The following is a 25735-nucleotide window of genomic DNA, read 5'->3' as shown; positions in this document are numbered from 1 at the left end:
ATTGTGCATGGTCCCTTTTTAAATAAATGTAATGAAATAAATTGCATTAAATTATGAATTGAATAGATGATTTTACAACAATTTAAAGCTGTGAAAAAAAAACCTTGAGCTTCTTTTGAAAACAACACCATGCATACGATTAAAAATAACAAAAATTTTAGAAATTCTTAAGATGGGGCTTGGTTCATTTATTTGTTTTGCATAAATGTAAAGGAATAAACAATGGCTTAAGTCCCTACCAGAAAGTTATTTTCCAAACTAAGACTTGTGGATATCTATATCCTTTTAATTATTTTTTTTTAAATATTTAATATTCCACGGTCTGACTCTGAAGGTACAGTAAGCCCAGCTTGTGACTTATCAAATTATTTTAGTTTCTTTATTTCTTGATTATTTTTTACTTTGAATTTCTATTTTGTATGCAACACTGCTCTATAAGGTAGGTTGGTCGACGGCTGTCAACGAAATACAAGCCACAGTGTTCTACATTATATTTAATAATTATTTGTTCTTATACAACATCTTTTATTAAACAGCTTGGAACGGATTGATAATGGTAAGGTAACACTTCACATCATTGCGTGATGACCTCAAAGTGTTTTAAAATAAAATTTGCATTATAACATTACATATTTTATGTACTCTAAATTATAAAGTTCTGTTAAAGACAATAATAAAATATAGTTTCTCATTAAATAAGGGTCAAGTTTGCTGCAAATTTGCCCAAGACCCCTCTGTAGAGAAACACATTATCTTGCTGGAAGGTGATGATGTGCCTGGTGAGCTTACATCTAGTCAAGCTCAGGTATATCGTTATACAGACAGAATTATTTTAGGAATATGAGTAATGCACAATCTCTACAAGTGCCTGTATAAATATTTCAGATTTCCATCCAATGTGAGGAGAACTCTGAGGGTCAAGATGGAATAGTGCTCTTTGACACGGAAGACTTTCCTTTAGTCAACATCCACTGTCCGACCAGTGGAGGAGATCTTCCTGAAGATGAATATAAACAGCAGTAGAGCTCTGCAGATCTAATTGGTTATTCAAGGATGTTGCAAACATAAAATCATCCTTGCAAGATTCTTTCTTCGTTTTCTGCATAATTTGATCATGAAAATGTCATTTAAAAGTTGAATAATTAAAATATTAAAAGAGCAGTTGGGTATTTGTTTGATTATTTTTGTGAGCGTTTATATTTTCTTTACAATTGGTCCACAAAGCAGCTGCAAGAGGTTTAATGAGCCTAAAAGAATGTACGTCACACCTCTGTCCATCAATTTGCACTGGCTACCAATAACTGTTTGCATAAAATTCAAGACTTGCACCCTTTATTTGTTTTCTAACTGCTAGTTTTTCTTCAAAACACACACACATAAATATATACAGTGCTTTTGCAAAAGCATTCAAACCTCTTCATTTTTTTGTCACGTTTTATGTTAAACTGTTTTCAATTACTTAAAGAGGGCCTTGTTTAGACTGGTGACCAAGAAGCTGATGGTCGCTCTAGTTGAGCTCCAGTATCAAATGTGGAGACAGGAGAAACCTATAGAAGGACAAACAGTAAACTGCAAACAAACTGCACTAATCTGTGCTTTATGTCTGTGTGGCCAGACGTGATCCTCTCCTTAGTTCAGGCACATTAAAACACACTTGAAATTTGCAAAAAAGTTCCTAAAAGACCCTCAGACAATATTATTTGTGTTTTAAGGAAACCAGGCAGTGCTAAACACCTTCAGAGTACTATTCCCAACGTAAAGTGTGCTGGTAGTAGCCTCATTCTTTTGGGCTGTTTTTCAGCTGCAGGTTCTGAGGGACTCATCAGAGTAGAAAAGAAGCTCAATGCACCAAAATACTGTCCAGTACAGTCCAGAGCTTTCAGAATCTCAGACTAGGCAGAAGTGTTACCTTCCAACAGAACAAGCACTGTGACTCTTAAGCACACAGCAATAGTGGCTTATAGGCAACTCTGTGAATGTTCTCGAGTGTCCCAGCCACAGCCTGAGCTGTGTTTGCCCCATCCAACCTGACAGAGCTTGTGAGGTGAACAGGAGAGGTAAAGAATGGTAGATAATTGCCAAATGGGTCATTCCTTGTATGCTGTAACATTTTGGCTTCATAAGTGTTTGGAAAAAAGTTACATGATTTTTGTTTTTTGCATTCTACCAAAATAGTGACATGTTTAACTATTAGAAATGGATATTGGTCAGTTGCCTCGGGGACCCAAAAAAATAATAATTATGAAAAATAATTATGTTTTTAATAATTATGTTTTTATTATTATGATGATATTTATGAAGGAAAAAATGGACACTGTGTTTATTGTATCAAATATTTTAATATATCCACAATTAGCATAGTGGGTTTTAATGTTTGTTTGTTTTTTACCTCCAAGATCGAGTTCTGTACAAGTGACCTGGGAGCTAAAGGGGTTCTTGCACAGTATCTAATATATCTATCTATCTATCTATCTATCTATCTATCTATCTATCTATCTATCTATACTGTGTGTGTGTATATATATATATATATATATATTAGTGCTGTCAAAATTAGCGCGTTAACGCATTCGATTAATTTGAAATATTTAACGCGTTAAAATAAAATAACGCAATTAACGCGGTTGCAGTTTTTTTTATTTCCAGTTGTGGCCTATGTGTGTTCAACGTGCAAAGAAATATGGATAAGACCAAGGAAGGACTTTTAGACGGAAAGTTTCAGTACAAAACTCTGCCGGATTACTCTTCAGTCTGCCACAAGAAACATTACTCTTCATTCAGTCTGCCACAAGAAACAGCAACATTAAAATCATGAACTCAAATGTCATTGTTTAAAAAAAAAAAAAAAAAAACAATGACTGTAACAGTGCGTAAATCAGACCTTTCTGTAACGCTAACGTTAATAAGCTTAAACGAAATAATTGTGTAGCGGAGTATTTTTTGTACACAGTGCCGCGAACTGTCAATCAACTTGCGCTCTCTCTCTTCATCAAGCTTTAAAACAAAAAGGGGACAAAAAGATCATATTGTCTTTGTGCATAGGCTATAGATTAATTAGATAAATAAATATCTAAATTTGTGCCTTGCCGTCTACGGTATTTTTTTAGAACTTAGAAAAAAGATGCTGCAGCCAATGAACAGCCAGCGGGGGCTGCAGGACGACTCAACCTCCGCAGACAGTTTTTAATGTTTATCAGACAATAAATACTCAAGATTTTGCTTTAGTATAACTCACAACGAGTTTCACACACCTTCTCCGGCCACGTTGAGTTGTTGACACTTAACAGTGGGAAAAGCGACACATGCGCTATTCACTTGTATAACTTAAGGGTGAATGGGTAATGTAGTTTCTGCTCTGCGTGGGATGAATTAGGAAGCTTGCATTGTGAAGGGCGCTCTGAAAATCGGCAGTGCAGGTAAAAGATTAAAACCTCTATTAAAACAGATGTCCAAATGAGCGTACCGGTACGCTCTGGGCACACGGAGAGGTGGCGGTACGCTCAAGAGCTATATTTGGAAGTGGCGGTACCCAGTATCAGTGCATACTGGCCCACTTAAAGCACTGGCAATGACTATACTTTGGAATTTTTTTCAGTCCACTTAAAATTCAACATGGAAATCATTTTTGTTTTTCATTGGCATTGATTGTTTTGAAATTCAAATGGTACTTACATGCCTGTGTTTTTATTTCTGTAATAAATATGGCTTTCAAGCCAACAGTTAAATTGGAGGATATTGATGGTTTATTGCAGGTATGTTGTTTACATGAGAAAATCTGTTACAAGTTAAACAAAAATTCCAATAAACAATCATATTTTGAATTGAAATATTTTGAATTTAAATTTAAATGTCTTGAGTTTACATTAATTATTTACATTTTACATTTACATATCCAAAAAGTTTCAGTCTTTTAATTGCGATTAATCGCGATTAATCGCGATTAATTTGTAAAAATTGTGCGATTAATTAGTTTTTTTTTTTTAATCGATTGACAGCACTAATATATATATATATATATATATAAATGGATTTGCCATATACACTAAATACTATTTATTCTATTAGATTTACACCCTGTTAGTTGCACATTCCAATCTAACGGTGGAAAATTTGGATCTAAATTAGCAATAGCTCTTTGAGTGATCAACATTTAGCTTGCTAACCTTCAACAGATTAACTATTTGAGATTTGTTTTTACATTTTTTTGATAGGACAAACATTCTCCATAATATAGCCTAACTGGGTGGAACTTTAAGGGTGGGACAAGCAGTATAACATTTCAAAAACTACAAAAAAAAGTTAGGCTTGAGAGTTGAAGCTTACCTCAATTTTGACAGATGAATTCCAGTGGGAAAAATAAATGGTCACTTCTATAAAATGGTCTCAATGACATTGCAGTCATTTTTTGGAAGACGAGAAAGTATGTACTAACAGAATGACTTCAGGGACACGGTAACTGAAGAAAATTGTAAAAAAAAAAACAACAACTATATTTTCACATGATTTATATGTATGATTAGAGGAAGTTTAGCTTAGTCTATAACATAATATAAACATATTTTGAGTTTTCTGTCATTCATTGGTTTAGATTTCTTGTGGAAGTTGATTACTTTGCACTGAGGACACCATAAAATTGAATGCATATATCAATGGTGTGTAAAATACAAAATAGTATTTATCATGTCTATTATCTTTGTTTAAGTGATAAAGAAGACCTAAATATCTCATAAATATGTGACTCATTTTAGAAAAAAATATGATTAAATAAATCATTGAGACATAAAAGTCACTGTATAACAGGAATGATACCCAAAAATACTTGAGGCTGTAAAGGTGCTTCAGCTAAGTACTGAGTTAAGGGTTTGAATACTTAAGCAATGTTCTCATTTCAGTTTATATATATATATATATATATTATATATATATATATATATATATATATATATATATATATATATATATATATATTTATAAATTTGTGACAGTTCTGTTTTTGCTTTGCCATTATTGAGTATAGAATATATATTGATGTAAAAATAAAAATAAAAAGTCATTTAAAGCATGCTTAACAATGCTGCAACATAACAAAACGTGAAAAAGATGAAGAGGTTTGAATACTTCCGCAAGGCACCGTATATATAATACATTTATAGAGTTCTGGCATGAAACTCTAGATGGCGCAGTCCAATAGGTCTAACTCAATCTTATCTAACCACAAACATCATTGTAACATGGCACAACCGATTGTTTCTCTCTTGTATCGGTAGGCAATGAGCTCACTTCTCAACATTTAAATATATGAGTAGTGCTTGCTGTAGCAGTGTGCAGCATGCTTAAAAAAACGGCAAAGTCAACATATAAGATATGTGAATGCTCTTTTCATCCATATTTCTTATGTTTAGAGTTTAGAGCATATATAATCATTCTAAGGACACGCAGATAGCATTGAACATAAAACAAGTTAAATAAATTAAGCATTCTTGTGTATGTATTTTAACGGGGTTTGCCATATAAATAGCTGAAGAAACCTGCATAATGTATGGACGACAAGTCAATCTCCTAAATATCATGACATCAGAGATGATCTAAGTGTGTTCTAATGAAACAACAAAGACAGTGAAAACATGGTGAGACAGTATGAAATGTCCAAAATTCAGAAATAAGCAAACTAAGGAGCCAATGATAATACCAGACCTACCAGCATCACCCTGATAGAAGGTTGGAATGGATCTCGTCCATCTGAAAGCCAATAAATATCTAGTGGTTACTGATTATTGTCCTTACTCTCAAATGTGTCTACAAAGTGTTAAATAACACATACAAGATACATTTTTACAAGACATGGTATACCACAGAGTGTCATCAGTGACAATGGCCCATGTTTCAACAGTAAAGAGTGGCAAGAGTTTTCAGTGCAAAATGACATCAAGCATATAACTTCGAGACCAGAATATGCTCAGTCAAATGGCAAGGCTGAGAAAGGAGTTCACATTCTCAAGCAACTTCTGCAAAAGGCTGCAGACAGTAAGTCTGATCCCTATCTTGCTCTTCTCAGTAGGCGCCTTCACACCATATAGTTCTAGGAACTCTGTTCTAAGAACTAGCCAGCATGGTAGTGTCTAGGGAAACGTGCTATGGAGTTAAAATAATTCCATATAAGTAAAATAATGCCATATATATATATATATATTAGTGGTGGGCCGTTATCGGCATTAACGTGCTGCTCTTTTTAGGTGATAAAAAAAATATCGCCGTTAATCTATTCCCATCTATTGGGAGCTGGGTCTATACTAATCAAGCTATGATGACTTTCACCTTGATGTATATAACCGACTGGCTGAGGCCAGCCTAAAAAGATGCTCAGGACAGTTGACGGGCCACTGCTGCGCATTGTCAATAAAGCTTATCTTTTTCACATGTTTTTAAGCCTTACCGCTTGTCGATTTAAACATTAAAGCATCCAAACACAAGACGTGGAAAAGCTGAACAGAGTAAACTGAAACTGGTGTTAGGTGCGCACGAGAGAGAGAGAGAGCCGCGTATCACGGACAGCGACACTGAACCGAGCTCTCTTCTGCGAAGTTCACCTCGAAGTTCCTGCTGCACCTGAACTAACAAATAAAATCGCAGTTTGAACAAACAAAAAGATGTGAAAGAGCCCAATTCAGTACTCGCGGTGTTCAGGTGTTCAGGGCTCATGTAGAGAAAGGCATCTCAAAACACTTGAACATCGAATTTGCTTATTTTTGCTCTTGTGCTTGGAAATTCTGTACCTTTGAAATTATGCTCGAAAAAACTGTCAGTTATTTCTTAAGTGAAAGTAAACAAAAGGCAAAAGAGCTGTGTGTGTGCGCACATTTGAATAATGTCGGGCTGTAAACAGGTTCGGGCTTTTAAAAAACTGTCAGCCAAAATGTACTTTTCGGGGTCTGGCCGAAACCTGTCGGGCTCGGGGCCTGTCGGGCCTAACTTTTATGGCTCGATTACACCTCTACCATACCGTGCTACATACGAACGTCAATAACCTGTGAATGAAGGATGCCATCGCCATTGTTTTTGTTCTGCAGGGCCGGAATGGGACTCATTTTCATCCATGGAGTTCCTGTTACGAACGTACACACAAATAGAGAGATCCAAATAATCGTAATCCAGTCAGGTAAGAGGTCAATATCCACAAAAGCAGTCCACAACAAGAAACATGACACAAACTAACGAACATGAAAAGCAGGACATAAACCAAGGACTCCATGAAACTGATAGAAACAAACAGGGTATATATGGACAGGTGAAAACGATGAAAGTGGGAACAGCTGAGTGCAATTAACAGGTGTGCAATTAACAGTAATGAATCAGACAAAGGCTTGTGGGAAATGTAGTACCTGCAGTGGGGTGACTATATGGGGAAGTGAGACCACAGTGGACACCCAGGGATACACAGACCAGACACTGTGACAGCTCCATTTTAGTTCACAATTGACTATATTAAAATAATGTCAGCAAAATCTCGGTATATAAGTCTAAAGTAGTGTACTGTTCTCTATAGTCTAGTAATTGATTTTACTTTTCTAGAGCTTTATTTATTTATTTTATTTTTAAACTGTCCTTTTCAGTGATGCCTTTGCACTTTCTACTATCCATTTTATGCTCGGATATCTCCAACAAATTGAGTTTTTTTTTATGTGTTGCTGTTGGAAGAGTGAAAAGATAATTATGTCATTAACCTGCAGACTGGTAAGAGCTTTTGGGCTGTGGAAATAGAATTAAAAAAATGAGGACTACTGTCAAATAATAATAAAAAAAGAGTGAGGCTTCTTGCAGTGCAGGCAGGAGAACATCCATATTTCAAACCAGTGTCATGACAACACCGGCCCTTGGTTTTGCAAAGATTCATAAAATAACCTTATACTTCTGAAGGTGAGACTGGATCACAAATTATTGTCTTGAACATACATGCATTTAGGTAGCTTGGGGGTGCATTCAGCTCACTCAGGGTGGGTCTAAGGTAAAATGCAAGTGAATGAAGAATGGCTTGATTTGAGAAAAAGGAGAAAATATTTAATGAGATTAAAAAATAAATAAATAAAAAACTGGGTGGAACTTTATCATTATAGGGTGGTTGTGTACACACACTGCCAACACACATTTCAGTTCAAACAACTTGTAAAAGTGCATATCGCTTCCGATGACCCCTTTAATGACATTTAAATCTGGAAACCAAACAGGCCACTCAAGAAAATTCTATGATCGATCCCTGAATTAAGATTCAGTAGATTTTAATGTAGGCTTTGCTAAGACTGTCCTATTGGAAGGTCCAATAACTGAAATTAGCTTTAGTCTATTCATCAAGAACTTCACAATCTTTGTGAAAATAGACTGATACTTTAAAGAATCCATGATATATTTCATTTAGTTAAGATTTCCACTTCCTGCAACAGCATAGCATCCTCATAAAAAAAGTTTGTCCATGGAGAAGGTGTTCTTCTGCTCAGGTCTCTACTCTGTGTAGCAAGACAATATGCCAGTTCTGTGACATAATGCTGTTTCTTGTCTTAAAACCACATACTTTCTTGTTGCTTACTAGCTTTTACATTCAAATGTTACAGCTAAATGTATTATGTTAAAATTGAACATCACATTTATACAAGTCATGATTGTTTTTTAACATGGTCAACCTCAAATCCAGTATAGTTTGATTCAGCAAATCTGGAGTCTTGAGGTAGAACTAGGCCTTTGAAGTTTCAGTTACAGGCACAAAGTTTCAGGAAAGAAACACTCAAGCAATCCTTCACAAATATATATAAAATACAAAATATGTATATTTTGCCCTTGAAGTCTTCTTAAAGTTACAAAAGCATTTTGACATGTTTAGATTACATGTTTCTCATGTAAGACAATACAGGAATAAAAGATCATATTTATGAAAATGATACAAAAATTCAATAATTTCTGTTTTAGCATTGAAATTAACTTTTTATTGACACTATAGTTAATAATTCATTTGTTGTTATAAGGATCAAAAGCAGATTTAATGTTACTTTATGGGAACTAATCAGAAGTAACTGCTTAATACATGCTTATTCATAGTGGGTTGTGTTTTGGGGTTTTGGTTTTGATCATAAGAACTGCATCCTGTGCATGCTAATACAACGGTTTCATTTGTAGCTAGAAAACCACCACATCACACATTATTATTTAGAACAATCAGACAAGTTCTTTTAACTATGTTCACATTTGTCATGTTCATTAAAAGACCAAAGCTCATGGAAGAACCATCAGAAGACCCTTGACGAACAACTAAAGAGCAACTACAGGATGTAAAGTCTACCCTTAATAAGTTAACATGAAGACATGAAGCAGAAAAATGTGGTTGTGACTGAAGGCGACACAGGGAAGTGACAAATAAGATTGTTTTAATTAAACAAATTGCTTGATCTGCTTTTATGGCTATTTATTTATTTATTTGTTCTTAAAGCCTGTAATAAGCATGTAATACATTTGCTGTTACAATATTAGACAATATTTGTTAAAATAAAAGTTTGTGACTCCTACTGATTAGATCCAAAAATAATTATCATATATACATTTAATATATAGTTAAACAATATATGCTTCATTTGTAATTTTTTTTTTTTTTTGTTAGCCGTCTTTTTTTATTTATTCATATACATTTTTTACTTCTAGTCTTTGGAGGACCTCCGTTAGATGGCGCACCCTTTTGTAATCAGTTGTGGAAAAGCAGATGCGCAATGGTATGCTAAGTATAAATGTTGCTCATGTTAAGAATTTCTATCTAAACCTATATTAGTCTATCATTTTTAAAGTGATAATAAATTTAAATATGATAATACTGCGAAAACTAATAAAGCTATGTTACAATGTCAGCAGTGCTATGTTTCGGTTGCCACAAAAAAAGAAGAAAAGAAGCTGTTAGCTTATTAGCCTTGTGGCTTAGGTAAACCGCTCCAGCTTACATCGGTGTTTGGTCTACAGAGTCTATAAACTGCTAAAATCTTACATTTTCTACTATTATTATTAACTATTATTTATTTTTAGTTGCCATTTTTGTTGACTTCTTGTTTTGGGCACTTTTTCATTCATTAAGATGCTTAACCATTTAAATTGAAGCCTATAATGAAGCCTTTTGAATATTGTAGTAGTGAATATTACTCTGTAGCACAAACAGTTTTAAAAATGCTTTATGCATAACTTGTGGTGTAGTGGTTAAAGTTCTGGTTTAGAAAGCTACAAGACCCGATCCATGAGCTACCGACATGATTAACTGAATAAGTAATTTTTAGTTCACTTGAATTAGGTTTTAATTAACTTCAGGACAGTGTCATGATAAAACATGCAGTTTAAACATACAGTATAAGACTCCTTTGAGGAGTTAAAGTCTTCATTACGATGGTCAAACGTCCTTATGATTCACACTCTGGATTTAGGTTCTGCTAACTACTGTTTTATTTGCTTTTGTTTTCAGGGTACATTGCACTGTCTCCCTCGTCAACCCTCAGTGGGTCAAATTAAGGTATTTGTGTTTGTGGGATGGTCTGTACTTACGTTTGATGTCAAAAAAATATTTGACTCATTGTTTTTAATAATTATAACCATAAACAGCTTACAATAATGCTTATATCTGACAGTTCTAGCACTGTGTTAACACTTATCGAATGTACTTTTCAAAAGTAGCATTAAAGTGGATTTTGTAAAAGAAACTACAATCTTTATGTCAAAGTTTATATCATACTCTGATTAGTTTATCAAAATTTTCAATAGATTACTGATTACCAATAGAATCAATAATGACATTAATATATATTTTTGTAAATTCTTAAAAGTACTCTGAACAAAATTATAAACGCAACACCTTTGTTTTTGCCCCCATTTATCATGAGCTGAACTCAAAGATCAAAGACTTTTTCTATGTACACAAAAGGCTTATTTCTCTCAAATATTGTTCACAAGTCTGTCTAAATCTGTGTAAGTGAGCACTTCCTTTTCCAAGATAATCCATCTTACTCGAAGGTTTGGCATATCAAGATGCTGATTTAGACAGCATGATTATTGCACTGGTGTGTCGTAGGCTGGCCAGCATAAAATGTGCAGTTTTACTGTATGGGGGTCCGGGGTTGGGTTGGGGGGGGGGGGGCATGGGGTTGGTTTGGATGGGGTCCAAATTCCAGTCAGTATCTGGTGTGAACACCATTTGCCTCACGCAGTGCAACACATCTCCTTTGGATAGAGTTGATAAGGTTGTTGATTGTGGCCTGTGGAATGTTGGTCCTCTTCCATGACTGCAAGATTGTGTCAAAGCAACTGAACAACCTTAGGAACATTAGGAAAACAGTGTGTCAATAATGCAAAATGACAGTTAAAGGCAGCTCATCATTGAATTCAGTGATATCATCATTCAGCTTAGTTCAGTTTAAATAGTATCTATGCAATCATTTGCAATCAAGTCAACTATAGCGCTGTAAATGAAGCGTCCCCAACTAAGCAAGACAGAGGCGACAGCAGCAAGGAATCCAAACTCCATCGGTGACAGAATGGAGAAAACACCTTGGGAGAAACCAGGGTTTAGTCGGGGGGCCAGTTCTCCTCTGACCAGACGAAACCAGCAGTTCAAATCCAGGCTGCAGCAAAGTCAGATTGTGCAGAAGAATCATCTGTTTCCTGTGGTCTGTCCCAGTGGTCATTTGAAACGAGGTCTTTACAGTGGATCTGTATCCGGGGCTCATCTAATTGTCCTGGTTCGGTGAGTATTCTGACTATGCAAGAACTGGGATGTTTTTAGCTTCCAGGAATTGTGTACAGATACTTGCAACATGTGGCCGTGCATAATCATGCTGCAACATGAGGTGATGGTCGTGGATGAATGGCACAACAATGGGCCTCAGGATCTCGTCACAGTATCTCTGTGCATTCAAAATGCCATCAATACAATGCACTTGTGCTCGTTGTCCATAACATATGCCTACCCATACCATAACCCCACCACCACCATGGGCCACTCGATCCACAAATCAGAAAACTGCTCACCCACACAATGCCATACATAGTGTCTGCCATCTGCCCTGTACCGTGAAAACCAGGATACATACGTGAAGAGAACACCTGTCCAAAGTGCCAGACACCATAGAATGTGAGCATTTGCCCACTCAAGTCGATTACAACGAAGAACTGCAGTCGAGACATGGATGAGGACGAAGAGTATGCAGAGCTTCCCCGAGATGGTTTCTGACAGTTTGGGCAGAAATTATTTAGTTATGCAAACTGATTGTTGCAGCAGCAGTCCAGGTGGCTGGTCTCAGACGATCTTGGAGGTGAAGATGCTGGATGTGGAGATCTTGGGCTGGTGTGGTTACACGTGGTCTACGGTTGTGAGGACAGTTGGATGTACTGCCAAATTCTCTGAAATTCCTTTGGAGATGGCTTATGGTAGAGAAATTAACATTCAAATCACGGGCAACAGCTCTGGTGGACATTCCTGCAGTCAGCATGCCAATTGCACAAACATCTGTGATGTGTGATAAAACTGGACATTTTAGAGTGGCCTTTTATTGTGGCCAGCCTAAGGGACACCTGTACAATAATCATGCTGTCTAATCAGCATCTTGATATGCCACACCTATGAGGAAGATAGATTATCTCGGCAAAGGAGAAGTGCTCACTAACACAGATTTAGACAGATTTGTGAACAATATTTGCCAGAAATAGACCTTTTGTGTACATAGAGAAAGTCTTAGATCTTTGAGTTCAGCACATGAAAAATGGGGGCAAAAACAAAACTGTTGCATTTATAATTTAGTTCAGTGTAATTCATGACATTAACAAATGCAATGATATATTTAGACCCCTGTCCAGTGTGTGGAAAACCCTAAAGGTTCAGGTGGAGTTATAATATATGACCAGATGACGTTCACCATGAACAAACAACACTTGGTAGGTTTACATACTTTACTACTTCCACACCAAAACTAAATGACAAGAGTCTTAGTTTATTAAAAGTCTGGTTTTGTTTTCTGCAGGTGGCAGTTCTTCTCCCTAGAGGTGAAAAACTCTGTCAGACCAATTTTGTTGTAATGGCAAGTGAATACGAGAAAGATGAATACCTCCCAAGACCTTAACATCTCACCCTTTATACTTCAAATAAAGGCATTTTACCATAATCTGTGTCATTGTGCCTTTCAAGAGATCTAGAGCGACTTAGAATATGTCAATATAATTATGTCCTATCCTGAATAAAGGAGCAGAAAATCTGTAAAAATTAAACATCCAACACAAAACTAGACCTTCAAATCACAATAGTGGCCAATTCACACATATAGTGAGTGCACTAAAAAATACACAACTAGAAGCAGAGAAATACTCACTTTCTAGATGCTAAAGCTATACAGACAGGCTAGTTCACTCATTTTTTTAAAAGTGACCCATAGAAAACCCATAATAAATAGGCCTACAAACTTTACATTTAAAGATTAGCAGTCCTCCCCATCATAAAAGAAGTAAACTTTAGGATAGTCCTACAGTACTTAAAAAAAAAAAAAAAAGTAGTGATTACAGAAATATTATACATTTTTTCAAACACATAATGACATGTTAATTCTGATTAAAGGAAAATGGATTGTAGTTTACATTTATATTAAATTGCAGTTAGTTGAACTTTAGGTCAAAGTAGAAAATAGGTGCACCATCAAGCAAGACAATATGATTTGAAGCATAACTGAAATGAGTTTGAAAGTAAAACATTTAATATATTACTTAACTGTTAGTTGGTTAATACATAGTCAAGAATATGGACTTCTTCAGTACACTTAAGTGGCTTTTTATTTCAGTAATATCATGATATTTGCAATAATTTTATATACAAAATTTGAAGTAACCTACAAGTGCACATTCACAACAATTAAGCACAGTTCCCTTTCAGTTGGTCACATTCTACGTTACGTCAGAAAGAAAATGTCAGGCCAAGCGGAATTCCTGAGATTGGCAACCGGGAGTTGGAGACATCAGGAGATGGTAGCAGGACTACTCCTTCCCCCGGAGGAGTGGTACAAACGAATGCGGCCAGTGGTACCCAAAAGAACCTTCACTAAAAGAGCTGTTTCCTCAGCTATTTCAGTGACCGCCGGTCCCCAAGAGGGCACGAACGACAGTTGGCGATGTGCTTCCTTGCAGCTCTTGCTCCCCTCTCCCCTTGCCAGTTTCCATGAAAAGCTGGCTTGAGGACGCTTCGCCTTCTCATGCCTTCTTTGCTACTTGGACTCAGACGAGTACCCACACTCCACCTCCACTAAGAGAAACTATGCCTCCCATGCCGGGGCTGTCTGCTCCACCTGTAGTCCCCTTGACCCCGCTGGATCGGTTTCTGGGAGCCTGGCTAGAGCTTCCCAGGCCATCCTGCTGGCTCATCCGGATGATCAGGCTCGGCTACGCGATTCAGTTCACCCGGCATCCCCCCCCAGGTTTCGGGGTGTTCATGCGGCGATGGTGGTGCGGCAAAGATGCTCCTGTCATGCGCACGGGGGTCGCGGCCCTGCTGGCAAAGGGCGCGATAGAGCCGGTCCCTCCAGTCGACATGAAGTCCGGCTTATACAGACCCTAATTCATAGTACCCAAGAAAACAGGTGGGTTACGGCCAATCCTGGACTTGCATACCTTGAACCAAGCCCTTCACAGACTCCCGTTCAAGGTGCTAACACCCAAGCGCATTTTTGAATGCATTCTTCTGTTGGATTGTTTTGCAGCAATCAACCTGAAGAATGCATACTTTCATGTCTCCATTCTTCCTCGACACAGACCGTTTCTTTGGTTTGCTTTCGAGGGGCAGGCATTTCAGTACAAGGTTCTCCCATTGTGGTTGGCCCTGTCTCCCCGCATCTTTACGAAGGTCGTGGAGGGAGCCCTGGCTCCTCTCAGGGAACGAGGTGTCCGTATCCTTAACTACCTCAATGACTGGCTAAATTTTAGCTCTCTCGAGAAGCATGGTTATGCGAGCACATGGATCTGATGCTCAGACACCTCACCCGGCTGTGTCTTCAGGTCAACTGGGAAAAAAGAAAACTCTCCCCTGTGCAGAGGATCTTTTTTCTCAGTATGGAAAAAGTCGTCATGTCTGCGCGGCTTACAAAAGAGCGCACGCAGTCACTGCTGAATTGCCTGAGACAATTCGAGGGCAAGAGAGCGGTTCCACAAACTTTTTCAGGGGCTCCTGGGGCATGGCAACTGGGCACACTCCGAGTGACCATCACTCCGGCCTGCTTCCGAACCTTCTCCCCATGGTTGGATCCACAGGGCTCAATCGTGCAGCTGACGAGCTCTCAAAGCAGAAGTCTCTCCCCGGGGAATGGAGACTTCACCCCCAGTTGGTTCAGCTGATTTGGGAATGCTTCGGAGACGCTCAGGTAGACCTGTTTGGATTTTCGGTTGATGAAGTGTGCCTGGAATTCGGGCCGGCCAACTCTCACATTGTCTTGAGACCACGGCCTGGGTACGTGCCCAAAGTTCCCACCACTCCTTTTTGGGATCAGGTGGTGAACCTGCAAGCGCTGCCCCTGGAGGAGGCAGACCCAAGCTGGCAGTGCTCTGACCGGTACGTGCGCTCCACATTCACATAGACAGAACTCAGTGCTTTAGGACCTCAGACCAGCACTTTGTCTGTTACAGAGGCCAGCGGAAGGCAAAGGCTGTCTTCAAGCAGAGGTTATCCCACTGGCTAGTGGATGCTATTGTCCTGGCTTATCAGGCTCAAGACATGCCGTGCCCCATAGGGGTAAGAACTCACTCAACTAGGAAGTAACACAGTAAGTCTCTTTGTAGCATGTGTCTTTCCCTTAACAAGCCCCTTGCAAGCTCTGTCATTGAAACTTCCACCCTGCGGGCTGGGTACCTCAGAGTTCATGTGTATCACCATCTTTGGTTGATACCTGCCTTTGTAAGCCCTCCTACGAGTCGGCAGCCTGCTAGCATACGTCCAGCTGGAATATGCTACCCAGTGTATTCTGTGTTAGCTATAGACCCTCACTCGTGCTGGCCTCACTACAGGGTGCTATCACGCATACGTGTCACATTCTACATAACGGAGACATTACGTCCCCTTACCACATCGCTGTTACGCTGAACGGCCGGGTCATTGGCTTGGCTCCTCAGTGAAGACTTGAATGTGAGTTGCTCGCTCTGCTCCTTATATACCCACTCTGTGGGGTGGAGCTCGCAATGCAAATTCCGCAGACCAAGGTACTTGGCATACCATTGACTCGTTTTGTAATCACTCGAAGGTGACTTGGCTCTCGGGCAAGATCTCATTCGTCAGTCTTTCTGACATAGCGTCTCCGTTCCCTCCTTTAGGGAACGAGGATTACATATGTAACCGAGACATTCTTCTTCACAATGGTAAGACCTGTTCACTATATTTGCATACTTTTATATTGCTATGTTTAGTTAGCATTTTGGTGTTTTGCAGGTTTGCCACATTTTTGTAAAACAGAGACTACTGTATTTTTGAGATTTTCATTCAACCAAGCGGGAAGAAAGTTTCATCCAGGTTAACTATTACAGTAAAAACATTTCCCAAATATTCCATTGCCATAATAGAGTACTAATAAAAGGGAAATGTAACTTTTAGTTTTTTGCTTAGGAAGTTGCGTTGTCTTGGAAATTGTGGAAGGAGGGAATTTGACAACAAAAATCTGTCTTAATGAAACTAGGACATTTGAACTGATGCTGTCCAATTTCTTGTTATAGCTTTCTAAAAGAAATGGTTGGCTTGTTGAAGCATATACAGTATAAAGTTCATATCAATGAATTACTGAACATTTGGGAGGAGTCCTGTGCACTTCCAGATCATTGAGATATATCTGAAGCCTGTAAGTCATTTCCAGGCAGTGTCTGAGTAATTATCTTCACAAAATATTGTTCTGTTTTCCTTTTGTTTTTCTACCATAAAATATAATTCTATTGGATTTCTACATATTTTTGGCAGTGGCATCACTTCAAAATATTGCTGGGCATCGCAAATGAAGGTTCAGGTTGAGAATGTGCTTCAAACATGAAGCCGAGGTCTACAAGGTTAACCAGTCTACGAGTACATTAAAGGTAACACACAGATTTAAACTGGTATCATTGATAGTATTGTAGATAAAAATGATCCATGTTTCTATAACATTGAGAATAAATTCTCCTCTGCATGTACAAAGACAAACATGAATTCTTCAGACTCTCTGTTGACATCTGTAGTTTAAATGTAAAACGTCTCCGGTTACTATCGTAACCTCGGTTCCCTGAGAGGCGGGAACAAGACATTACGTCAGCTAAGACGTATATGGGAACTCTTCCCTTCTCCACTTTCACTGAAATCTTATTGGCTAACACCAGCTGGGGACAGCTGGCCAATTGACGCGAAGCATGCAAATACTGGCAGGTAAGCGTGCAGTATAAAATGCATGGGCGCGAAAATTACGTCAGAATCACGACTGAATGCTAGCACAGCTGATCAAACAGCGACCACGGCGGCTAACGTAATGTCTCGTTCCCGCCTCTCAGGGAACCGAGGTTACGATAGTAACCGGAGACGTTCCCTCTCGAGGCGGTAACTCAACATTACGTCAGCTAAGACGTATATGGGAACTGTATAAAATCCCGCCGTGAGAGCAGTGAAGATAAGCCCTGAACGGAGTCAATCACCCTCACACAAGCAGTACAGTTCTAGCCAATGGCCGTGTCGCTAAGAGTGCTTGCATCTGATAGGCGGAACTAGGCCAATGAGACATCTGCTCCGACCCTAACAAAATATGCATAACTTCAAGCAATATATCGAAATCTGCACTAACCAGGGCAGACACAAAGCAATAAGCACTCAAGCATGAGAGTTAAACAGAGTCGACGGCGTTTGCGGTGACTGCTGCATAAACCATTTAAACCATAACACAGAGTTAGCAGCCATGGTAACTACTGTATAGCTGGTTATAACAGCTTTAATGAATAAAACTTAACTCACCGAAAAACATGTGACGCTACAGAGGGTACATCCAGCTTGTAAAACCTGGCGATTGTGTTCTGGGAAGACCAGCCAGCAGCAAAACATAAATACTGGACAGACATACCTCTAGACCAGGCCCATCAGGAAGCATTTATAATGTCCTCGCAGAATGAGCTCTGATGTTGAGGGGGTAATCCTTCCCCTGGCATTTGATTGCGTCCACGATCCAGTGAGAAAGTCTCTGTTAGAAACAGCACGTCCCTTATTACATCCACCAAGCACACGAACAGCTGGTCCGACTGACGAAAGGCGGCCGAGCAATTCATATACATCCGTAAAACCCTAACAGGGCCGCGGCGCTCTGAGTATCAGCGTCGCGCGAGGCTGACGGCTCAACAGATAAGGCGGGCAGGGAAACAAAACGGTGTATTGAGTGACTTCGAAACGAAACCCGGTCTCGGCCGGAGAGTGATCATTACAGTCGCCAGGCCCGAAACCAATGCAATATCGTTCACCAAACATTCACGAAATTCTCCCAGGCACTTCGCTGAGGCGAGAGCAAGAGGCAAGGCAGTCTTCAGGGAAGCTCCTTAACCGCAATCGAAGCTAATGGCTCGAACGGTAATAAGAGATAGAGCCCTCAAAACTAGAGCGAAATCCCACGGCGGCACGGAAGGCGGCCATGAAGTACACAATCTACTTGCTCCCCTGAGAAAACTGAATACCAGAGCGTGCTTACCGATCGTTTACCCGTAACCGGGGAACGAAAGCGGCAATAGCGGTCACATACACCTTCAGCGTGGATGGTTTCAAACTCCCGCTATCCAACTGTGCTGTAGAAAGCGCAAAACATCCGACACGGAACAGGTCCCCGGGTCAATATAAATGTTCTCGCACCATTTTGTGAAAACTCACCACTTCTGCGCGTAACAGCGAATGTTTGATGATGCTCGCGTCTCAGTAAGTGTGTTTAGCACTCGTCAGTGCAGAGTGTCCCGCTCATTAGGGTCCCCGCAGCGGCCACACATGAAGGTTCCACAGCTCGGGGCTGGGGTGCTATATTGTGCCATTCGCCTGAGACAGCAGGTCCTGCCTGAGGGGGATTCGCCATGGGGGAGCCATCACTAACTCTCTCAGGTCCGCGAACCAGGACTGATTCGGCCAGTTCGGGGCCACGAGTATAACTGATGCTTTCTCCTCACTGATTTTGCACAACACAGGCAGAATCTTCACAGGAGGGAATGTGTAAGCCTGGCTTCCGGCCAGCGTGATGTCAGAGCATCTCCCAGCAGGGGGGGAGTGAGATAGCAAACGTGTTCTCGCTCGTGGCAAACAATCCACTTCCTCCCTCCCAAATCATTAGATCTGATCTTGGGTGAAGCCAACATCTCCTTAAGGAATCCCGTTCCTCAAAAGCATGCTCACTCCACGGTTCAAAGTACCGGGGATGTGCGACGCTCCTATGGAGATTAAGTGTCGGTCCGCCCACAACAGGAAACTCGCTGCCTGTTTGAATAGAGCTCTGGAGCGCACGCCGCCCTGGCGATTTATGTACGAGACCACAGACGTGTTGTCGGTTTGAATCAGTACATGTTTCCGCTCCAATTTCGACCGAAAGGCTTGCAGGGATATTAGGACACCGCTTCCATTATTCCAAACGGTTTTGTGTCACCTTCTCTGTGACTCCGACCACAGGCCCAGACGCACTGCTCCCCGGCCTAGATCGCGTTCGCAGAGAAAAGAACTCCTGGGCTGAACATATCCGGGCTGTTCCACGGTCTCAGAGTGCTGACGCAACTGTGAATGACCGTAAGTGCTTGTGGACCGAAGACCACGCCCTCGGCGGAACTCGAGTTACAGCCAAAACTGTAGCGGCCGCAATGTAGCAGACCCAGATGGCACACTGAAGAAGCCGCCGCCATCAGTCCCAGAAGCCTCCGAAATTCCCTCAGTGCAAACGACCTGCCCAGTCAGAAACAGCGCAGAGTCGATGAAATGCTCTAGAGAGAGATGGGCTCGCATCGCCATCGAGTCCAAACATATTCCCAGATATGTTACAGTCCGACTCGTAAAAACACGCTCTTCTGCATATTCACACGCAGTCCCAGCGTATCCAAACGGCGAAGCATTGTTTCCACGTGACTGATAGCACATCTCTTGAGTGGGCTAAAATCAGCCAATCGTCCATATAATTAAACATGCGCATTCCGCTCGATCTGAGGGGAAACTTCGCTCTATCGCTCTCTCTCGAGCAGACTGAGAACTTCCTGTCGCAGAACAGGACGGTTTTGGGGCAAAGTCAGTGACGGGACCACGCCATTGAAGCGGGGAGGTCTGCGTTTGAATTGGAGAGAATATCCGTCGTGAATTATTCCCAGTATCCACGGTGAAACGCCCGGGATAGCCCTCTTACCGTCCATGAGATGACACGGCGGACGCGTTACGTCTACAGCCACTGATGGCTTGTTTTATTAGGGCCCCGCCCCCGCGAGGCTGGAAGCACTGGCGGGAGGGCGGGCGCGTCGCTAAATGGTGTGACACTCTTGCGCCATCATGATGCAATTATAATCATGGACTGTGGCACTGCGCTGTTTGAGACAGGGCGAGTTACACAACGTTGGGTGCAAGAATTTGTATATATGCTTCTTTAGTACAATTTTTACTCACAAAAACATCATTTAAACACATATTGCAATCGTCACCCATAGTGATGTGGGGGACATGATGCATGTGTCTTTGTGGTGTTGGCACTCTCGCTCCTTCGCGAGGCCATTATAATAATAGGTTGTGGCTCTGCACTGTTCTGAGACAGGGCGAGTGACACAGAGATGAGTGTAAGAGGAAGTAAAGCTCTTTAGTTGATTGTAACATGCTTTTATTGTGGAACTCACACAAACAGCATTCAAACAGACATAGCAATCGTCGCCCGAAGAAACATGGGGGACATGATGCATCTGAACATTGAGGGTGACACCGTGTTCATGTGGTGTTGGCACTCTCGCGAGGCCAGTATAATCATGGGTTGTGGCTCTGCACTGTTCTGAGACAGGGCGAGTGACACAGTGATGAGTGTAAGAGGCAGTAAAGTTCTTTCGCTGATTGTATACCTGTTTTTATTGTGGAACTCACACAAACAGCATTCAAACAGACATAGCAATCGTCACCCGAAGAAACATGGGGGACATGATGCATTTGAACATTGAGGGTGACACCGTGTTTATGTGGTGTTGGCACTCTCGCGAGGCCAGTAATCATGGGTTGTGGCTCTGCACTGTTCTGAGACAGGGCGAGTGACACAGAGATGAGTGTAAGAGGAAGTAAAGCTCTTTAGTTGATTGTAACATGCTTTTATTGTGGAACTCACACAAACAGCATTCAAACAGACATAGCAATCGTCGCCCGAAGGAAATGGGGGACATGATGCATATGAACATGGCGCTTGGGGGCGGGGCCTCCCGCTCACTCACTCTTTCACCGTCAGGGAGACGGCTCGTATGGCGCGCTGGCTCTCTCGCGGCGCGGGGTCCTCAACTGACCCTGACGTTACCTTCCAGGCTCTTACCACTGCTGGTTTCGGCAGAAACGAGCGTCCGGTTCAGAGCGGGGTGCCACTGCGGGTTATTTTAGCTGGTTTCAGAGCCTGGCCCGGTGCTTAAGAATCTCGCAGAAGAAGACTGGGGTGAGCGACGGGGTATCACGTGGCTCATACTTTGGCGCGCTTTCTGCGTCTCTGAGAATAGCTCCATGACGTCACCAAAGAGGCCGGAGGGAGCAACTGGAACGTTTAGGAGCGGCCTACGGTCCGCGTCTTTCAGGACAGCTAGGGAAGCCATAGGTGCCTGTAAAGATGACCATGAGCTCCGTGAAACAGCTGAGCGGAGCGCTTAATAGCAATCAGCGCGAGATCAGTTGCCGCGATCCTGATGACGTCAGCGCTACTGTGCCGCCGTTTGCCTGAAACACCTTGAGTATTGCCCTGGCAAAGAGCAGAAGCTGCACTCGCTCTTTCTAGACTGTGGTCCGGACCAAAAGCAGAGGGAGACGAGCACAGGTGTGTGGTAACTGTCTCCTAGACGAGGGGGGGGGAGGGTTTCCGTCCCGTCCACGTGCGTGATATGGCCTTCGTAGCAGAGTGGGTGCGCGCCGATTGGGGTGCAGCCCACGATTTCACCACGAGCTCTTGCATGCCTAAATGCCATCTGGTAGCAGCTCGACTGGAGGAGCCACGAGTCTAGTTACCCATCACAGGCTCGTCATGTGCGTTGCAAGCGAGACTCAGCTCCGAGACGACCTTTCCGAAGACCCTGACGAGCTTCTCCTGGAGGTCTCAGGGCCCTCTTGGTCGGGGCGGTACCACTGAGAGGCCCAAACCTTTTTCGACGTCGAAGCGACATGGAGTCGTTTTCCTCGCCAGCTCCGAAGAGGACGAAGTTCGCGGAAGCTATAGTCCACCACGCCGACGTCAAACTCGTCTTCGGGCGGGGGAGGGCCCACCAGCGGCTCGCTGGCGGCAGTGGGCCTCATTCCCGCCGTCCTCCGAGCCACTCTGGCTCTGAGGGCGCGCACTGGCAGCTCGGTACACTGGGCGCAAGTGTTGTCCGTGTGAGAATCCCAAGCAGGTCACACAGAACTGTTGAAGGTCCGAATCTAGCATTAGCAGCCATCGGATGCGGAGAGGAAAAACAGGGTGAGTAGTCCTCTATTGCAACTTCCACGATGACTTAGATAAGACTTCTAGCGTGAAGAAAGAGATTCTGACGTAATTTTCGCGCCCATGCATTTTATACTGCACGCTTACCCGCCAGTATTTGCATGCTTCGCGTCAATTGGCCAGCTGTCCCCAGCTGGCGTTAGCCAATAAGATTTCAGTGAAAGTGGAGAAGGGAAGAGTTCCCATATACGTCTTAGCTGACGTAATGTTGAGTTACCGCCTCGAGAGGGAACTTCAAGTTCACGAGTTCACCCTTACATCTGTCCTGGGGGAGGGGTCCGGGCCCCGGAGCACAGCCCGAACCCAAATAACTCCCCCTATTCCCAATTTGGGATAAATAGATTAGAAGTGAGGAGTTGGGGTGGAAGAGGGATGCCGAAACACCTGTCGTGAGACAGGAGGTAGGAAGACTGGATATATATATATGCTTGTGTGCTATTTCAGATGATTAGCTAAACGAGATGCACCTGTGCCAAATTGAATGATTATCTGATCGTGCTTCTCCCGAACTTTGATAATAAAACCACATTTCACGAGTTCACCCCGTACATCTAATCCGAAGGCGAAAAGTAGGCATATTTTGGCGTGCTGGCCTGGGGGAGGGGTCCGGGCCCGGAGCACAGCCCGAACCCAAATAACTCCCCAAAAGAAGCTTAAAGCCATAGGACAGCAACCAGAGAGCTAAATTTAGCTGCCCCCCAAAACATGCGTGTTGGGAAGAAAATGCAGAGCGAACGGGAGAGCCCGAGCAGTGTTCGACGAGAGCTGCGGCTCACAACGTCTTACCGGCGAGCCCTCCGAGTCGCTTATGAGAGGAGCACGATGCCGGATATCAAGAAATGAGGGACTCTTGCTGCCTCCGAAGGGAGCTGCGGCTCTGCTGCACCGGAAGGGAGAGTCCCTCTTGCGGCTGAGTACGAGGCGTGGTTTGTTGCATCTGATGGAGGGCTCTCACTGCGACTGAAGGGAGCCAGCGGCTGTACCCCATCGGGAGGGAGATCCCTGGCCGCCATCGAGTATGCAACATAACTCGGACGGGGGGTTCACACTGCGACCGAAGGGAGCCGTGGGTCTGCTGCACCAGAAGGGAGAGCCCCGTCAGATGCTGAATAGGCAATGAGATTCGAGCCGCAGTTTGGCGCGTCGGATGAAAGGCTCCTAATGCAACCGAAGGGAGCCAGCGGCTGTACCCCATCGGGAGGGAGATCCCTAGCCATCTTTGAGCATGCAACATAACTCAGATGGGGGGTTCACACTGTGACCGAAGGGAGCTGTGGGTCTGCTGCACCGGAAGAGGAGCCCTAGTCCGATGCTGAGAAGGCAAAGAGACGCGACTGTTGGAGGGACTCCCGCTGCATTTGAAGGGAGCTGCGGCTCTGCTGCACTGGAAGTGGGAGTCCCCCATTGCGGGTTTATGTGAGGCACGTTTTTTGCGCCTCGGAGGGTTCTCCCAGCCTCCGTAGGGGGTTCGCAACTCTGCAGCGGGAGTGCTGCCCCGGAGGGGAGAGCCCTGATTGACACTAACTGGAATATGACTGTTGGAGGGACTCTTGCTGCGTCCGAAGGGAGCTGCGGTTCTGCTGCACCGGAAAGGTGAGTCCCCCTTGCGATGCAAGGCATGGCTTGATGCGTCTGATGGAGGGCTCTCACTGCGACCGAAGGGAGCCAGCAGCTCGTTTCCACCGGGAGGGAGAACCCTGTCTGCCTTTGCTACCCTGTCAGCATGCAACGTAACTCAGACGGGGGGGGTTCACCCTGCGACCGAAGGGAGCCGTGGGTCTGCTGCATTGAAAGGGAGATCTTCATCAGATGCAGAACAGGCAAGAAGATTCGAGGCACGGTTTGATGCATCGGATGGAGGGCTCCTGCTGCGACCGAAGGGAGCCAGCGGCTGTTTTCCCCCGGGAGGGAGATCCCTGTCTGGCATAGAGCATGCAACATAACTCGGACGGGGGGGTTCACCCTGCGACCGAAGGGAGCTGTGGGTCTGCTGCACCGGTAGTGGAGCCCCGTCCGATGCGGAGTAGGCAAGAAAACGCGACTGATGGAGGGACTCTCACTGCGTCCGAAGGGAGCTGCGGCTCTGCTGCACCGGAAGGGAGAGTCCCCCTTGCGACTGTATACGAGGCTTAATTTGATGCATCGGAAGGAGGGCCGTCACAACGACTGAAGGGGGCCTATGGCTCTGCTGCACCGGGAGGGATAACCCCGTATGCCACTGAGCACGCAGCGCAACTCAATGACAGATGAAAGGCTTACACTGCGACTGAAGGGAGCTACTGCCCGGCTGCACCGGAAGGGAGAGCCCAGTCCGATGCTGAAATAGGCAAGGAGATTGTAACGATGGCTGGAGGGCCCTTACTTTGGCAGAAGAAACGATAACTGAGAGGCTTCTATTATTAAAGTACACAACATAACTTAAGGAGGAATATTTATTTATTATTTATTTATTTATTTATTTGTAATTTTTTTTAAATGTCTGATGAACAACAACCGAGGGCATCTATCAGATTATGTAAGAGGCCCCTTTTGAGCTGCTTAAGTTTAGGGCTGAAACGATTCCTCAAGTAACACGATTACAAAAAAAAATTATGTAGGCAAATTCCTCTGCCTCGAAGCCTCTTTTAATTTATTCTAAATCCCACGTCATGTTCTTTCGCAATGATTTATTGTATTTATTTATTTTTTTCTTTTTTATCTTTTGGAGGAAGGAGACAAGCGTTGCGTCCGAAAATCACGTACTGCAAGGAGTCAGCAATGTTTTGATTTGAGGATGTAAAGAGAACGTCATGGCATGCAAGATAGAGCTGGCATACCACAACTAGGGCCCTACAATTTCGGCGATGCAGAAAACGTGGAGGGAATCGCGGAATCCAGTCATAAAAACGGAATTTACAGTTGAACGCGGAATGGCACAGAACTTGCCAATTATTTATTTTTATTTATTTATTTATTTTATGTAAATGTAAATCCTGCATGTTCTGTGTGTCTCTGTTAATGAATGGAGCGGAAGTGCGACTTCCTTTATCACACGCACTGAAGCGCGC

At 42.6% G+C, this 25735-nt stretch overlaps 1 long non-coding RNA gene across 1 annotated transcript; it reads left to right on the top strand.

Moving 5' to 3' along the window:
- Positions 1 to 9623: 9623 nt before the first annotated feature.
- Positions 9624 to 13157, top strand: LOC113039159 (uncharacterized). The gene is made up of 4 exons (XR_003274884.1): positions 9624 to 9749; positions 10481 to 10528; positions 12853 to 12942; positions 13029 to 13157. It is a non-coding gene; the product is annotated as an uncharacterized LOC113039159 (long non-coding RNA).
- Positions 13158 to 25735: the final 12578 nt, after the last annotated feature.

This window comes from Carassius auratus, chromosome 21, assembly GCF_003368295.1.
Source record: "Carassius auratus strain Wakin chromosome 21, ASM336829v1, whole genome shotgun sequence".
NCBI classification, from domain to species: Eukaryota; Metazoa; Chordata; class Actinopteri; order Cypriniformes; family Cyprinidae; genus Carassius; species Carassius auratus.
This window is presented reverse-complemented; position numbering and strand designations above follow the sequence as displayed.